This window comes from Bufo gargarizans, chromosome 4, assembly GCF_014858855.1.
Source record: "Bufo gargarizans isolate SCDJY-AF-19 chromosome 4, ASM1485885v1, whole genome shotgun sequence".
NCBI classification, from domain to species: Eukaryota; Metazoa; Chordata; class Amphibia; order Anura; family Bufonidae; genus Bufo; species Bufo gargarizans.
The window spans coordinates 163,121,434-163,134,314 of NC_058083.1; positions in this window are offsets into that span (position 1 = coordinate 163,121,434).

Here is a 12,881-nt window from a genome sequence, read left to right on the forward strand (position 1 = left end):
CTGCTACCTGCAGGTTACACATACAGATCTGCTACACAGTACACAGCTCTGCTACCTGCAGGTTACACATACAGATCTACTACACAGTACACAGCTCTGCTACCTGCAGGTTACACATACAGATCTGCTACATGCAGGTTACACATACATCTCTGTAACAGTACACAGCTCTGCTACATGCAGGTTACACATACATCTCTGTAACACAGTACACAGCTCTGCTACATGCAGGTTACACACACATCTCTAGTACAGAGCTCTATTTGATGGCTACTGTTCTGTACACTCTACCAGCTGCTGTGCACATCTGACCCCTCCCACACACGTGACTCGTCACATGGTCATGACGTCATCACAGGTCCTTTGCCTCTCCAGCAGCTAGCAGCTCCGTCAGGTGAAGAGTGTGTGTAGTAGGGCGTATTTTGAGTTAGGGAGGACGGAGTTTTGGCTGATGTCTGAGGGAGGACAGAGTTTTAGCTGATGTCTGAGGTCTGATGGAGTTTTGCCTGACGGAGGACGGAGTTTTGTCTGATGTCTGAGGTCTGATGGAGTTTTGGGTGAGGGAGGACGGAGTTTTGTCTGATGTCTGAGGTCTGATGGAGTTTTGCCTGACGGAGGACGGAGTTTTAGCTGATGTCTGAGGTCTAATGGAGTTTTGCCTGATGGAGGACGGAGTTTTGTCTGATGTCTGGGGTCTGATGGAGTTTTGCCTGACGGAGGACGGAGTTTTGTCTGATGTCTGAGGTCTGATGGAGTTTTGCCTGACGGAGGACGGAGTTTTGGCTGATGTCTGAGGTCTGATGGAGTTTTGCCTGATGGAGGACGGAGTTTTGTCTGATATCTGAGGTCTGATGGAGTTTTGCCTGATGGAGGACAGAGTTTTGTCTGATGTCTGAGGTCTGATGGAGTTTTGCCTGACGGAGGACAGAGTTTTGTCTGATGTCTGATGGAGTTTTGGGTTAGGGAGGACGGAGTTTTGGCTGATGTCTGATGGAGGACGGAGTTTTGGATGAGGGAGGACGGAGCTTTGTCTGAGGTCTGATGGAGTTTTGGATGAGGGAGGACAGAGTTTTGTCTAAAGTCTGAGGTAGGAGGGAGTTTTTCCTGACGGAGGATGGAGTTGTGGATGATGTCTGATGATGTCCTAATATGTATGCCGTACACGGGACAAGGATCATCCTCCGGCCCATCCTCATCCAAGCAGGTGAAATTACATCACTACATCGTGCCTTCTGGGGAGAGCGTCATGTGCTCTGTTCATCGGGAAAATGAGACTAGGTGAGTATTATTTATTCATTGGGAGAATGAGACTAGGTGAGTATTCCTTTCTTTGTTTTATTTATACCACTGGGTACTTATATTAGGGGTGTACTACAGTATAGGGGGCACTGAGGGGGAGCAGTACTGTGAGAATGGACTAAGGGGCATAACTATTGTGAGGGACACTAAGTAGGCATAACTACCGAGTGTTTTTTTTTTTTTTTTACTAGCTTTGGGAAAGGAGTTGCTAGGAAGTTGCTCAGGAGGGGTGCGGGTGGGGGGTGGGGGGGTCAAGCCTGTCCTGAGCTAAGAACTACTCTGGACTAGTGATGGATGAACTTTGATAAGGACGGTTGGCAAACGCAATCAAATGTTCGGGAACTGCAAGTTCGTGGCAGGACCCATTTACTTTAACAACAGGCAAACCTGAAAAACCTTCAGCTCATATTTGCAGCCACCAAATACTTAGTAGAAGTGTGCAAATAGCCCCACAACATGGACAGTGACATACTAGAGGGGGATCAATGACAAAAATTCAAATAAAAAATATGTCTTAATCAGTGTCATGGTCTTACCTTCTTGCTGTTCTCCTTCGTTTGACATGTGCTGGCGGCCATCTTGGTTTCTGGGTTTCTTGTAGCCTCCCACCCTGCGGCTTCTCCTTCCCACTGGGAGGAGCTGGATGCCTAGCTCATATATATAGGAGGTCTGTGGCTTCAGTTCCTTGCTTGGTCCTCCTGTGTTCACATGCTTCTAAGACTGCTGCTGCTTCTGGTTCCTGATCCTGGCTTCGTCTGACTACCCTGCTGGTTCCTGATCCAGGCTTCGTCTGACTACCCTGCTGGTTCCTGATCCAGGCTTCGTCTGACTACCCTTCTGGTTCCTGACCTCTGGCTTCGCAAGACCCTGCTTCGGTTTAGCCATCCGTTTGGACTTTTGCCTCACAGCTTGATTTTCAATAAAGCCTTCTTATTTCCACTTATCTCTTGTTGTACGTCTGGTTCATGGTTCCATGACATTAGGACCAAGCCATGAATTCTGACGGTACAGGGCCATCCTCGCTACCTACGCTGGTTGCCAGACTTGATCAGCAGGATCACCTGTTGGGTCGGTTCGCTGTGGCGTTGCAAACCCTGCTTGAACGCACGGCTCATTTAGCTTCCGTTGCCGATGGGTCGGTTGTCGCTCCTGGGCCCGCTCCTACTGCCGCTCCGGTTGTTGCGCCAGAGTCTACCCCGACACCTGTTGCTGCGCCTGCGGTGTTTCGGGGTATGACCGGTTCTGCCCCCCTTCCACAGCGCTTTGGGGGAGAGCCAACTCAGTGCCGAGGTTTCCTTAACCAGGTGGGCATTTATTTCGAGTTGCTGCCACATGCCTTTCCTACTGAGAGATCAAAGGTGGGCTTCTTGATCTCGCTGCTCTCGGACAAGGCCTTGGCCTGGGCCAGCCCTTTATGGGAGAACAACAATCCGGTGGTTGCCGAGTTTTCCGGTTTTGTTGCTTCTCTTCGGAAGGTATTCGATGTGCCGGCTCGTGCTGCCTCTGCTGCGAAGCTCCTTATGTCCATCAGACAGGGTTCACGATCCGTAGCTGAATACGCCATTGAGTTTCGTACCCTGGCAGCAGAGGTGGGCTGGAATAATGAGGCTCTGGTCGCTGCTTTCTCTCATGGTCTCTCGGATGCCTTGAAGGATGAGGTTGCAGCTAAGGACCTACCAGTGGAGCTCGAGTCTCTTATTTCTTTCCTGATTTTGATTGACACCAGACTCAGGGAGAGACCTTCCTTTAAGGAGAGCCTGCGGAGGTCTTCTAACAGATTGGCGCCTACGTTTGCTGTCCCACCCGTGCCTCCCTCTCCTCCCACGCCTCCTGGGGATGACTTGTCTGGGGGTGAACCCATGCAGCTGGGGTTTGCTCGCCTGTCCGAGGGGGAGAGGGCACTCCGGAGACGCGAGGGCCGATGCATGTACTGTGGTCTCGGTGGGCATTTTCGGTTGGCATGCCCGAACCGTCCGGGAAACGCTCGCACCTGAGATCCTGTCGGGGGCAGATCTTGGGTGGAGTCTCCTCGTCCCCGGTTTCCCGTGTTGACAAACCACTGATTACTGTTGTCCTCTCCTGGGTCGGGGGCTCGGTGACGACCCAGGCGTTGGTGGACTCTGGTGCTGGTGGTTTGTTCATTGATAGTGTGTTCGCTGCCGCCAATTCCATTCCTCTGCAGCCTCGAGGTTCCCCACTGGCTCTTGAGGCGATAGACGGCAGACCCCTTCTGCCGCCACACGTGACTCATGAGACCCTTCCAGTGGGGATGGCCATTGGTGCCGTTCACAGAGAGTCGGTCTGTCTCCAGGTTATTTCGTCTCCACACTACTCGGTGGTCTTGGGGTACCCCTGGCTCCAGAAGCATAATCCGACTTTCGATTGGAGATCGGCCGAGATCCTCTCGTGGTCACCGCAGTGTGGGGCTAGTTGCATCCATGGGTCTGTCAAGTTGCTGTGTACTTCCTCGGACTCGTTGTTGCCTCCTGAATACGAGGAGTACCGGGATGTATTCGATAAGGTGCGTGCGGTTGCCCTACCTCCGCACCGCCCATACGATTGTGCCATAGAGTTACAATCTGGTGCCGTTCCTCCTCGTGGCAAGGTCTATCCACTGTCGGTAGCGGAGAATGAGGCCATGGAGGAGTACGTGAGGGAGGCGCTTTCACGCGGACACATTCGCAAATTCCTCGTCCCCGGCAGGGGCTGGATTTTTCTTTGTGAAAAAGAAGGGCGGTGAGTTGAGGCCTTGCATCGATTACAGGGGTCTCAATCGCATCACGATCAAGAACGCTTACCCGATACCCTTGATTTCCGAGCTGTTCGATCGCCTCAAAGGGGCCACGGTCTTTACCAAACTCGACCTGAGGGCGGCATATAACCTGGTAAGGATCAAGGCGGGCGATGAGTGGAAGACCGCGTTTAACACCAGGACCGGTCATTATGAATCCTTGGTTATGCCCTTTGGGTTGTGCAATGCGCCCGCAGTCTTCCAGGAATTCATCAACGATGTTTTCCGTGACCTGTTGCAGCAGTGTGTGGTGGTCTATTTGGATGACATCTTGGTATATTCTGAATCCATGGAGGCCCACATTCTGGATGTCAGACGAGTGTTGCAACGGTTACGAGAGAACAAGCTGTTCGGTAAGCTTGAGAAATGCGAATTTCACCGATCCCAGGTAACCTTCTTAGGTTACATCATTTCCGCTGAGGGGTTCTCCATGGATCCTGAGAAGGTTTCGGCTGTCTTACAGTGGCCCCAGCCCAGTGGTCTTCGTGCCCTGCAGCGCTTTTTGGGCTTCGCCAATTATTATCGGAAGTTCATCAGGGACTTTTCCATGCTAGCCAAGCCTCTCACGGATCTGACCAGGAAGGGCAGTAATCCCCAGGTCTGGCCGCTCGAGGCCATCCGAGCTTTTGAGGCTCTAAAGTCCGCCTTTGTGTCGGCTCCGATTCTGTCGCATCCCAACCCTGGGTTGCCTTTTGTCCTCGAGGTGGACGCGTCTGAGACGGGAGTAGGCGCCCTTCTGTCTCAGCGTAGAACACCAGAGGGTTCCTCTGCTTCCTTGTGGGTTTTACTCCCGGAAACTGTCTTCCGCGGAGTGCAACTATCAGATTGGTGACAGGGAGTTATTGGCCATCGTGCAGGCCCTTAAAGAATGGAGGCACTTGCTCGAGGGCTCGGTGGTTCCGGTTCTCATCCTGACGGACCACAAGAATCTGACCTACCTCTCTGAGGCCAAGAGATTGACACCACGTCAGGCCAGATGGGCTCTGTTCTTGTCACGTTTTAATTACGTGGTCTCCTACCTACCCGGTTCCAAGAACATCAGAGCGGATGCCTTATCACGGCAGTACTCCGAGCTGTCCGGGGAGGAGTCGATTCCGACTTCGGTCATACCTCCGAATCAGATCCTGGCCGCCATTCGCACCAGCCTGACCTCTCCCCTGGGTGAGCAGATTTTGGCGGCTCAATCTGGTGCTCCCTCTGGGAGACCCAACGGCAGATGTTTTGTGCCTGAGGAGTTGCGCACTCGGTTGTTGCGAACCTACCATAACTCCAAGGCCGCGGGGCATCCTGGAAAGAATCAGCTGTCCTGGGCTGTTTCACGTCTGTTCTGGTGGCCTTCTCTACGTTCCGACATCGCCGCATATGTAGCGGCATGCTCCGTTTGTGCCCAGAGTAAGTCCCCTCGGCACCGTCCGTTGGGCCTTTTGCAACCCATAGCCACCGGGGAGCGTCCATGGTCACACCTGGGGATGGATTTCATTGTGGACCTCCCTGCATCCCGAGGCCATACGGTCATTCTCATGATTGTGGATCGGTTTTCCAAAATGTGCCACTGTGTTCCTCTCAAGAAGTTACCCTCTGCACGAGAGTTGGCCATCGATTTTTGCCAGGGAGGTCTTCCGGTTGCACGGTTTGCCCAAGGAGATTGTGTCGGATCGGGGGAGTCAGTTTGTGTCCAGGTTCTGGCGCTCCTTTTGCTCCCAGTTGGGGATTCATCTCTCTTTCTCCTCGGCCTACCACCCTCAGTCCAATGGGGCCGCAGAACGATCCAATCAGGCCTTGGAGCAATTCCTTCGTTGCTATGTCTCCGATCACCAAGACAATTGGGTTGACCTCCTGCCTTGGGCTGAGTTTGCCAGGAACACGGCGGTGAACTCTTCCTCTGGGACGTCTCCCTTCATGGCCAATTATGGGTTCCAACCTGCCGTGTTACCGGAGGTATTCTCTCCCCAGGATATTCCGGCTGTGGAGGATCACCTTTCCGTCCTACGTGCTTCTTGGGTACAGATCCAGAGGTCCCTTGAGGTCTCTGCGCAGCGCCAGAGACTCCAGGCTGATCGCAGACGAGCGCCCGCTCCTTCCTACCAGGTCGGAGACCGCGTATGGTTGTCCACCCGCAACCTCAACCTTCGAGTGCCCACTCCCAAGCTGGCGCCTCGCTTTGTTGGTCCCTTCCGAGTGCTTCGCAGGGTAAACCCGGTAGCCTATGCCCTTGCGCTTCCTCCTGGCATGCGGATCTCCAACGTGTTTCATGTCTCCCTGTTGAAGCCACTGGTGTGTAATCGTTTCACTTCCTCGGTTCCTCGGCCTCGTCCGGTCCAAGTGGGCAATCGTGAGGAGTATGAGGTGAGCAATATCCTGGACTCACGCCTGGTCCGCGGTCGGGTGCAGTTTTTGGTCCATTGGCGTGGTTATGGTCCAGAGGAGCTTTCCTGGGTTCCCTCCGCAGATGTCCATGCTCCTGCCTTGCTCCGAGCCTTCCACGCACGCTTCCCTCAGAAACCGTTCTTTACTCCGCGGAGGAGGGGCCCTTGAGGGGGAGGTACTGTCATGGTCTTACCTTCTTGCTGTTCTCCTTCGTTTGACATGTGCTGGCGGCCATCTTGGTTTCTGGGTTTCTTGTAGCCTCCCACCCTGCGGCTTCTCCTTCCCACTGGGAGGAGCTGGATGCCTAGCTCATATATATAGGAGGTCTGTGGCTTCAGTTCCTTGCTTGGTCCTCCTGTGTTCACATGCTTCTAAGACTGCTGCTGGTTCCTGATCCTGGCTTCGTCTGACTACCCTGCTGGTTCCTGATCCAGGCTTCGTCTGACTACCCTGCTGGTTCCTGATCCAGGCTTCGTCTGACTACCCTTCTGGTTCCTGACCTCTGGCTTCGCAAGACCCTGCTTCGGTTTAGCCATCCGTTTGGACTTTTGCCTCACAGCTTGATTTTCAATAAAGCCTTCTTATTTCCACTTATCTCTTGTTGTACGTCTGGTTCATGGTTCCATGACAATCAGGTGACATTTTTATGCGTCTTATAGGGAAATTATCTTAAATGTGCCCTGTTGAAGCCTAGAAATTTTTTATTTTAGGCTACGGGAGTACAGGCCTTAAAAATTAGGCATTCCACGGACATAAAAAAAAAAAAGTGATTATGTGGCCGGAGGTATATAACATGGTTCAATGGATATCAAGTTTACTGCAGGCCAGTACAAATACAGGTCAAATACATATGTTTAAAAGTACTAAAAATATAAAATTGGATTAAAAACATGGCTAACGAAATCCCCCCTCTTTAAAAAATAAAATAAAAAATAATGATAATAGTTAAAATTTGATAACACATGGTCGTCACTGGTGTTGAATTCCTCCGAGGCTGCAACAATTATTTATTCACCATACAGAAAAGAACAAGTAAGTATTTGGCTGGAGGTATATTAGATGGTCATTGGATATCAATTTTACAGCAGGCCAGTGGAGTACAGGGCCCAAAAATTATGCATTCAGCAGAAAGAAAAGAACAAGTAAGTATGTGGCTGGAGGTAGATTACACGGTCATTGGATATCAATTTTAAACCAGGCCAGTGGACTACAGGCCTCAAAAATTATGCATTCAGCGGACAGAAAGAACAAGTATGTATATGGCTGGAGGTAGATTACACGGTCATTGGATATCAATTTTACAGCAGGCCAGTGTATTACAGGCCCCAAAAATTATGCATTCAGCGTACATAAAAGAACAAGTAGGTATGTGGCTGGAGGTAGATTACACGGTCATTGGATATCAATTTTACTGCAGGCCAGTGTATTACAGGCCCCAAAAATTATACATTCACCGTACAGAAAAGATCAAGTGATTATGTGGCTGGAGGTCTATTAGACGGTCAATGGATATCAATTTTACTGAAGGTCAGTACAAATAAAGATCAAATACATATGTTTAAAAGAACTAAAAGAATAAAATTGGATTCAAAACATGACTAACAAAATCCCTCCTCTTAAAAAACCCCCCACTAATGATAATAGTTGAAACAAGTGGTTGTCACATGTGTTGAATTCCTCAGAGGCCCAAAACATTAGGCATTCAACGGACAGAAAAGGCCTTTTATGCCGCTGTATTTACCTAAGACAGGGACCATTATTTGTTCTGGATAGTGGAGGAAATTTGTGGGCTGTAATGAGGAAATTCTATTAAACGTGGTTGACTCGTCACATCTGTTGAATTCCTCCGAGATCCATGCCTCATTCATTTTTAGAAATGTAGTCCACACTGTCGTGAGCTAGGTGACTGTGCTTATCGGTCACGATCCCCCATGCTGCGCTGAAAGTCCTTTCAGACAGGAAACTGGATGAGGGGCAAGCCAAGAGTTCCATGGTAAATTGTGCCAGCTCTGCACACCCAGTTGTCTAGGGGTTCCTCGCTTCTCAGAGAGTCCACATCAGCCGTTAACTCGATGTAGTCGGACTGCTGTCGGTCTAGGCATTCCCTGAGGCTGGAAATGCTGCATTCTGCCAACCCTCTGTGATGCTGGTAAAATGTACGCCATTTTGTATTTGAACCTGTGTCTAATTACGTTGCCACCCAGTACTGGACCTTGCCCTATATGCTATTCGTACCGGGGTCCCTCTTCAAACACTTGAGCATGAAGGCCCCCATTTGCACTAAACTGGAAGTGGTGGAGTGGCCTGGCTCATGCTAATCGTCCAGGATAATGTCGTCCTTACGTCTCCTCCCCCCAGCCATGGACAACACCAGGGATCCCAGAAAAGTTTAAAGCATGATGTTCTTGCTCCTCCTCTGTCCCGGCACCATCTCCTCTGACTCCTCTTCAGACTCCTGTTGATTTGTCTCAGATGGAATAGCCCCCCTGGGAATTCATCCAGCATTGTGGTTTCCTTATCTTGGCAGGTGGTGTCACTGCTGAACGTCAGCACGGCGAGCTATGGCCGTGTAAGATCTTCTAAAATGGCCAGAAATTTTCATGGCCTGCCGCAAGACGTCCTGGACCCGGGGGTATTTGGAAACGAATCGCTGCACGACTAAGTTCAGGACATATACCATGCACGGCACGTGTGTCATTTAGCCCTGTTTCAATGCGCTCAGCAGATTGGCACAGTAGTCGCACACCACTTTACCAACTGTCAAATTGAGCAGGGTTAGCCACTGATCGGCCTGTGACCGCAAATCTGAAAGGAGTGCACAACCGGTGTGGTTCTTGGCTTTTAGGCACAACAGCCGCAGCACAGCATGGCAATGTTTCACCTGGCACGTCAAATAGGTTCTGGGGAGCTTGGGGGTAGCAGTGGAAGAGGCTGTAGCAATGGAAAGGGAGGAGTTAGTTGAGGAGGAGACGGAAGAGGGAGTAGGAGGAGGAGAAGAAGAGGCAGGCCTGCTTGCAATCCGTGGCAATAACACCAAATCCACACGAGTGCCACAGGTTGCATGCTTGACGGCCGTCAGAAGGTTCACCCAATGAGTAGTAGAAGTTAGTGATGGACGAATATCTGCCGGGATGAGTCGTGAACGCAGGTCGCGTGTTCGCGAACCGTAAGTTTGCGGCAGGTCCCATTCATTTTAATGTCAGGCGAACCTGAAAAACCTTCAGCTCATATTTGCACCCAAGAAATATTTACTAGAAGTGCACAAACAGTCCCACAACATGGACAGTGACGTACCAGATGTATTATTCGAATTTGCGATCTCCATTTATTATTTTTTTCAATGCAAAATATCAGCAATATATTTTTCAATGCACGTACAGTACCCAAACGCACTATAAAGAAAGTATATTGGTATATAACACCCTACTTCAATCAGTTTTTTTGGGGGGGCAACTGGTGTATCACACCAGTAGAAATTTTTTGTTCATATAATGCTTGTCCCTCTATATACCTGGAGTATCGCAGCAGAACTGCACACAACTGCCGCACAATACAAATGCACTATAATATACTTTCTAGCATAGAAAGTATATTATAACATTGTACAATAAAGGCAATCCATTAGAATATACATAAAGATAAAACATAACCTTTAATAATTTTACTATGAGGGTCCATTCACACGTCCGTAAAATCCGCAAAACACAGACACCGACAATATGCATTCCGCAATTTGTTGACCGCACATTGCCGTCACTATAATAGAAAATGCCTAATCTTGTATGCAATTGTGGACAAGAATAGGACATGTTCTATTTTTTTGCGGAAACAGAAGCACAGATGTGGAAGTGCGGATCTGCAAATGCGGATGCGGATCCGCAAATGCGGATGTGTACAGCACATTCCGGCCCCACTGAACATGAATGGGTCTGCACCTGTTCCGCAAAATTGCGGAACGGATGCAGACCCATTTTGCAGACGTGTGAATGGAAAAGATATCCCTCAAAATTAAAATAAATTTAATTATTAAAGTTAAAGGGGTTCTGCACTTTGTTTTAACTAATGATCTATCCTCTAGATAGATCATCAGCATCTGATCAGCGGGGGTCCGACACCCAGGACCCCCGCCGATCAGCTGTTTGACAAGGCAGAGGCGCAGACTTCTCACTGTTCACTTCCCCATTCAAGTGAACAGAGCTTAGCCACGCCCACGCTAGTTGATACTAGTCGTGACGTCACTTCGCGAGCAGTAAACAGCGAGAAGGCCGCAGCGCTGCTGAAGCGCCGCTGCCTTCTCAAACAGCTGATCGGCGAGGGTCCCGGGTGTCGGACCCCCGCCAATCAGATGCTGATGATCTATCCAGAGGATAGATCATCAGTTAAAACAAAGTGCAGAACCCCTTTAAGCAAAAAGCATAGATGTGGTAGGCAATAACAAGTGCTCGGTGGCACTAAATCAGGTGCTCGGCGGCAACAAGTCAGAAACCATATGTCCTAACACAATCCGGGGGATTCCAGCGCACATCCATGAATCCCGGAGGGAAAGCAAAAACCATCTATCCCTGGACTAGATGATGTGGCATTGAAAGACAGGGTGGGCAAAGAACTGTCCCTGATATTAGCCCTACAGGGGAGTGCTATTCTGGCCCTGATAGCCTAACCACAGACCACCCGCACTGATAAGAGCGACCCCGTTCCGAAACCTTACCCTATATAAAAATGGCCCTAGTAAACCTCTAGCCCCTAGGCCCCTAGGCCCCTGACTTTCAGGTGATTACTATATAGATATCTATTTTTGACTCATTATAAAAGTATAAGTATATTGCACCCCTCTGTGTATCAAACATATAGATAGCACACCTATACTATTCCTTAAAATGACTTTTGTGGCCCTATTAGCTAGCATTTGGTGTCCCTAACAGCCTGTCCCTGCTCCACACAGCAACCTCTCCCTACACTGGCAAAACACTGAATGTAAAATGGCGGCCAGATTAGGTTTATTTATAAGGTAGGGGGTATGTCCATCTGCTGAAATGTCTCAATTGGCTGTCCTGTACCACCTGATGGATGTGTCATGGGTCAAAGTTCTTCATAATGTAAAAGAATATGGCTGGCGCAAATTTCTCCATATGTTTGCATGTTCTGCGAATCGCGAACACATAAAGTTTGCCGCAAAACGACCGTCGGGCGAACCGCAAGGCCATCTCTAGTAAAAGTTATTTACCTTCCCTGCTAGACCACGTGTCTGTCGTCAGATGTATCTTGGCACCAACACTGTGTGCATGAGATATATTCACTTGACGCTGAACATGGCCATATAGTTGCGGGATGCCCTTCTGGGAGAAATATTTCCTTCCGGGGACCTTCCATTGTCGTGTGCCAATGGCCACAAATTTTCTAAAGGCCTCCGAGTCCACCAGTTTATATGGCATTAGTTGTCAGACTAGCAGTACCTACAAGCCAGCGGTCAGCCGTTGGGCAAGAGGGTTATCCGGTGTCATCATCTTTTTAAGCTTGATCATTTGGGCCACAGAAGCCTGCTATTGCCAGATGAACGCAAGGACGGCACGGTGGAAGGTAAAGTGGAGGACAATTGGGAGGAGAGAGGAGAAGGAGAAGAGGCAGGAAGTGTAGCACCGGGAGTGTGGCTTTGTGGGTTCTGACGGTGTTGCTCTAACTGGGCTCGGTGATGGGAGGCCAGGTGCCTTCTTAAGGCGGTCATCCCTAGGTGAGTGTTGGCTTACCTCGACTTATGCGTTGACAGCACAGGCTGCAGATGGCAACATTAATGTAATAATGCTCTAAATCTAGATACAGAGGGTAGTCGTAAAACTATTTAATCAAATCACCGAAGTACGACTACCTAAAATTTAACCTTTATTCTGGTCAGTTAAAAAATAATAATTCCCTGAAGGAAAAATAGTACAACAAAACACAACAAAGACAAAATACAATTAACACACGGAAGAGCAGGACCAGACAAGCAGATCAATATGAGAGGGAGAAAGGGGAGGAACGCATCAGGGCAGCCCGTGCCATGACCGTGTCTGTCCCTGCGATGTCCCTTTGTATCTCCTCAGCCCGGAGATGTGTCTTGATGGTAGACACACTCCGTCCGCGTACCTGTGCTGTCTGTCCTTATAGTGCCCTTTATATACTATCCCATATGGATATTTGGGCAATAGTATAAAAATGGATATCAGTTTTACAATCACGTGTCCCAACGCTTTTCCCCCCTTCCTCTCATTGAAGGGGTTCATCAGGGGACAAAAAGTCAATGTCAATCAAACACATTAAGTGTTAAACAAGTATCCGCAAAGATGGATCATTAAACTGGAGGCCACATCCAAGAAAAGTTCACTTAGATAGATAGGGGTCCGCACACGATTGTATTGAGATAAACAAACTCACCAGCAGTAAAAAA